The sequence below is a fragment of the Pezoporus wallicus genome, unplaced genomic scaffold (assembly GCF_028554395.1).
Source record: "Pezoporus wallicus isolate ANWC-B61680 ecotype Strahan unplaced genomic scaffold, APGP_CSIRO_Pwel_v1 contig_11864, whole genome shotgun sequence".
NCBI lineage: Eukaryota > Metazoa > Chordata > Aves > Psittaciformes > Psittacidae > Pezoporus > Pezoporus wallicus.
The window spans coordinates 557-6,266 of NW_026640846.1; the positions used below are offsets into that span (position 1 = coordinate 557).

At 60.0% G+C, this 5,710-nt stretch overlaps 1 long non-coding RNA gene across 1 annotated transcript; it reads left to right on the forward strand.

Annotated features, from left to right (window-relative positions):
- Window positions 1-355: 355 nt before the first annotated feature.
- Window positions 356-4,834, forward strand: LOC130605417 (uncharacterized). The gene is made up of 3 exons (XR_008973689.1): window positions 356-485; window positions 1,850-1,987; window positions 4,676-4,834. It is a non-coding gene; the product is annotated as an uncharacterized LOC130605417 (long non-coding RNA).
- The last annotated feature ends 876 nt before the right edge of the window (window positions 4,835-5,710 follow it).

Genomic DNA, 5,710 nt, shown 5'->3' on the forward strand with positions numbered 1-5,710 from the left:
GGGTCTCCGCGCTGTGGGTTCCATGGGTCTCTATGGGCTCTATGGGTCTCCGCGCTGTGGGGCTCCATGGGTCTCTATGGGCTCTATGGGCTCTGTGGGTCTCTGTGGTGTGTGGGTCTCTATGGGCTCTGTGGGTCTCTGTGGTGTGTGGGTCTCTATGGGCTCTGTGGGTCTCTGGGGTGTGTGGGTCTCTATGGGCCTCCGCTCTGTGGGGCTCCATGGGTCTCTATGGGCTCTGTGGGTCTCTGTGGCGTGCGGGTCTCTATGGGCCTCCGCTCTGTGGGGCTCCGCGGGCCTGCCGGTCCCCTCCTGCCCCATAGCGGGCTCTGAGCCGTGGGGCCGGGTTCTCCCCACAGACATCGATGAGTGCGGGCTCTTCGGGGCCGAGATCTGCAAGGACGGGAAGTGCGTGAACACGCAGCCGGGCTACGAGTGCTACTGCAAGCAGGGCTTCGACTACGACAGCGCCGTCCTGCAGTGCCTCGGTGCGGAGGAATGTGGGGGGCTGTGGGGCTGGGGGGGGCTGGGGGGGTATGGGGGGGCTATGGGGGTATGGGGGGGCTGTGGGGCTATGGGGGCTGTGGGGGTATTGGAGGTTATGGGGGCTGTGGGGCTATGGGGGGCTATGGGGGTATTGGGGGCTATGGGGGGCTGTGGGGCTATGGGGGGCTATGGGGGTATTGGGGGCTATGGGGGGCTGTGGGGCTATGGGGGGCTATGAGGGTATGGGGGGCTATTGGGGTATTGGGGGCTGTGGGGCTATGGGGGGCTATGGGGGTAGATATGGGGCTATTGGGGGCTATGGGGGTATGGGTGCTGTGGGGGTATTGGGGGCTATGGGGGTGTGGGGGGGCTCTGGGGCTATGGGGGCTGTGGGGGTATTGGAGGTTATGGGGGCTGTGGGGCTATGGGGGGCTATGGGCCTGGGGGACTATGGGGGGCTATGGGGGTATTGGGGGCTATGGGGGCTGTGGGGCTATGGGGGGCTGTGGGGGTATGGGGGTTATGGGGGTATGGGGGGCTGTGGGGGTATTGGGGGCTATGGGGGTATGGGGGGCTGTGGGGGTATTGGGGGCTATGGGGGCTGTGGGGCTATGAGAGGCTGTGGGGGTATGGGGGCCTGTGGGGTTATGGGGGGCTGTGGGGGTATGGGCGGCTATGGGGGTATGGGGGGATATGGGGCTATTGGGGGCTATGGGGGTATGGGCGGCTATGGGGGTATGGGGGGATATGGGGCTATTGGGGGCTATGGGAGTATGGGGGGCTATGGGGGTATGGGGGGCTGTGGGGCTGTGGGGGGCTATGGGGGTATGGGGGGATATGGGGCTATTGGGGGCTATGGGGGTATGGGGGGCTGTCGGGCTATGGGGGGCTATGGGTGCTATGGGGGGCTATGGGGGCTATGGGGGTATTGGGGGCTATGGGGGGCTATGGGGGCTGGGGGCTATGGGAGGTTATGGGGGCTATGGGGCTATTGGGAGCTATGGGCGCGGAGGGGCTATGGGGGCTAAGAGGACCTATCGGGATACACGGGTCTAAGGCGGCTGTGGGGCTGTTGGGGGCTATGGGGCTATTGGGAGCTATGGGGGCTGTGGGGCTATGGGAGGTTATGGGGGCTATGGGGCTATGGGAGGTTATGGGGGCTATGGGGGGCTATGGGACTGTGGGGCTATGGGAGGTTATGGGGGCTATGGGGGCTATGGGGGCTATGGGGCTATGGGGGCTATGGGTTCTATGAGGGCTATGGGAGGCTATGGGTTCTACAGGTTCTATGGGGCCATGGGTTCTATGGCTTCTATGGGGCCACGTGCCCATGGCGCTCCCCGGGGTTTCCCCCCCTGCCCCCCAGACGTGGACGAGTGCCTGGACGAGTCCAACTGCGTGGACGGGGCCTGCGAGAACACGCGGGGGTCGTTCCGGTGCTCCTGCCCCCCCGGCACCCGCTACCACCCCCCCCAGCGCCGCTGCCTGCCCCCCCCCGAGCACGGTCAGTGGGGGGAGGGGCTCACGAGCCCTGCGTGAAAACTGGGCGAGATCCATGGGAGGGGGGGGAGCCCCATTGAGCGCCATTGACAACCATTGAGCCCCATTGAGAGCCATTGAGCCCCATTGACAACCATTGAGCCCCATTGAGTGCCATTGAGCGCCATTGAGCCCCATTGAGCGCCATTGAGCGCCATTGAGCCCCATTGAGCCCCATTGAGCCCCATTGAGTGCCATTGAGCGCCATTGAGCGCCATTGAGTGCCATTGAGCCCCATTGAGTGCCATTGAGCGCCATTGAGCCCCATTGACAACCATTGAGCCCCATTGACAACCATTGAGCGCCATTGAGCCCCATTGAGCGCCATTGAGCCCCATTGAGTGCCATTGAGCGCCATTGACAACCATTGAGCCCCATTGACAACCATTGAGCCCCATTGAGTGCCATTGAGCGCCATTGAGCCCCATTGAGCGCCATTGAGCCCCATTGACAACCATTGAGCCCCATTGAGCGCCATTGAGCCCCATTGAGCGCCATTGAGCGCCATTGATCTCCATTGAGCTCCATTGAGCGCCATTGAGCACCATTGAGCGCCATTGAGCGCCATTGAGCCCCTTTGAGCGCCATTGAGCGCAATTGAGCGCCATTGAGCGCCATTGAGCACCATTAAGCTCCACTGAGCGCCATTGAGCTCCATTGAGCGCCATTGAGCGCCATTGAGCCCCATTGAGTGCCATTGAGCCCCATTGAGCCCCATTGAGCCCCATTGAGTGCCATTGAGCCCCATTGACCGCCATTGAGCCCCATTGAGTGCCATTGAGCGCCATTGAGCCCCATTGAGTGCCATTGAGCGCCATTGAGCCCCATTGAGAACCATTGAGCACCACTGAGCCCCACTGAGTGCCATTGAGCGCCATTGAGTGCCATTGAGCACCATTGAGCCCCATTGAGTGCCATTGAGCCCCATTGAGCGCCATTGAGTGCCATTAGGCACCGTTGAGCTCCATTGAGCCCCACTGAGCACCACTGAGCTCCATTGAGCGCCATTGGGCCCCATTGAGCACCATTGAGCCCCACTGAGTGCCATTGAGCGCCATTGAGTGCCATTGAGTGCCACTGAGCCCCATTGAGGGCCATTGAGCTCCATTGAGCCCCATTGATCCCAATGTGAGCCCCATTGAGCCCCATTGATCCCAATGTGATCCCCATTGATCCTAATGTGATCCCCATTGATCCCAATGTGATCCCCATTGATCCCCATTGATCCCAATGTGAGCCCCATTGATCCCCATTGATCCCAATGTAAGCCCCATTGATCCCAGTGTAAACCCCATTGATCCCCATTGATCCCCATTGACCCCATTGATCCCAATGTGATCCCCATTGATCCCAATGTAAACCCCATTGATCCCCATTGATCCCCATTGACCCCATTGATCCCAATGTGATCCCCATTGATCCCAATGTAAACCCCATTGATCCCCATTGATCCCCATTGACCCCATTGATCCCAATGTGATCCCCATTGATCCCCATTGATCCCAATGTGATCCCCACTGATCTCCATTGATCCCAATGTAAACCCCATTGATCCCCATTGATCCCCATTGACCCCATTGATCCCAATGTGATCCCCATTGGTCCCAATGTAAACCCCATTGATCCCCATTGATCCCCATTGACCCCATTGATCCCAATGTGATCCCCATTGATCCCCATTGATCCCAATGTGATCCCCACTGATCCCAATGTAAGCCCCATTGATCCCCATTGATCCCCATTGATCCCCACTGATCCCCATTGATCCCAATGTGATCCCCATTGACCCCATTGACCCCATTGATCCCAATGTGATCCCCACTGATCTCCATTGATCCCAATGTAAACCCCATTGATCCCCATTGATCCCAATGTAAACCCCATTGATCCCCATTGATCCCCATTGATCCCAATGTAAGCCCCATTGATCCCCATTGATCCCCATTGATCCCCACTGATCCCCATTGATCCCAATGTGATCCCCATTGATCCCCATTGACCCCATTGATCCCCATTGATCCCAATGTGATCCCCATTGATCCCCATTGACCCCATTGATCCCCATTGATCCCAATGTAAACCCCATTGATCCCCATTGATCCCCATTGATCCCAATGTAAACCCCATTGATCCCCATTGATCCCCATTGATCCCAATGTAAGCCCCATTGATCCCCATTGATCCCCATTGATCCCACTGCCCCATTGATCCCAATGTGATCCCCATTGATCCCCATTGACCCCATTGATCCCCATCCCAATGATCCCCATTGATCCCATTGATCCCCATTGTCCCAATGTAAACCCCATTGATCCCCATTGATCCCCATTGATAAACCCCATTGATCCCCATTGATCCCCATTGATCCCAATGTAAGCCCCATTGATCCCCATTGATCCCCATTGATCCCCACTGATCCCCATTGATCCCAATGTAAACCCCATTGACCCCATTGATCCCCATTGATCCCCATTGATCCCAATGTAAACCCCATTGACCCCATTGATCCCCATTGATTCCCATAGATCCCAATGTGATCCCCATTGATCCCCATTGACCCCATTGATCCCCATTGATCCCAATGTAAACCCCATTGATCCCCATTGATCCCCATTGACCCCAATGTAAACCCCGTTGCCCCCCCCCTTTGCAGAGCGCCCCCCGGCGGTGGCGGTGCCCGCAGAGCGCCCCCTGGCGGCGCGGCGGGACGTGTGCTGGCAGCGGCGGGGGGAGGACGGGCTCTGTGGGGCGCCGCTGGGGGCGGGGCCGCTGCCCCTGGACGAGTGCTGCTGCCGGGGGGGGGCGGGGTGGGGGCGGCGCTGCAGGGCCTGCCCCCCCCGCGGAGCGGGTGAGAGGGGGATGGGGGGGTTCTATGGGGTGTGGGGGGTATGGGGTGTGTGTGGGTATAGGGTATGGGGGGGGTTCTATGGGGTGGGGGGGTTCTATGGGGTGGGGGGGGTGGGGTATAGGGTATGGGGGGGGTTCTATGGGGTGGGGGGGTTCTATGGGGTGGGGGGGGTTCTATGGGGTGTGGGGGGTATGGGGTGTGTGGGGGTATAGGGTATGGGGGGGTTCTATGGGGTGGGGGGGTTGGGGTGTATGGGGTGGGGGGTGGTTCTATGGGGTGTGGGGGGTTGGGGTGTGTGGTGGGGGGGGGGGTTCTATGGGGTGGGGGGGTTCTATGGGGTGGGGGGAGTATGGGGTGTGTGTGGGTCTAGGGGTGGGGGGGTTCTATGGGGTGGGGGGGTTCTATGGGGTGGGGGGGTATGGGGTGTGTGGGGTATATGGGGGGGTATGCGGGGGGGGGGTTCTATGGGGTGGGGGGGTATGGGGTGTGTGGGGGTATAGGGTATGGGGGGGTTCTATGGGGTGGGGGGGTTCTATGGGGTGGGGGGGTTCTATGGGGGGGGGGGGGTATGGGGTGTGTGGGGTGTATGGGGTATGGGGTGTATGAGATGGGAAGATCAGAAGAAGGGACTCAAGTCAGAAGAGCGGATAGCGGTAGCGGGGGTGGGGGGTATGGGGTGTGTGGGGGTATAGGGTATGGGGGGGTTCTATGGGGTGGGGGGGTTCTATGGGGTGGAGGGGTTTCTATGGGGTGTGGGGAGTATGGGGTGTGTGGGGGTTCTATGGGGTGTGGGGGGTTCTATGGGGTGTGGGGGGTATGGGGTGTGTGGGGGTATAGGGT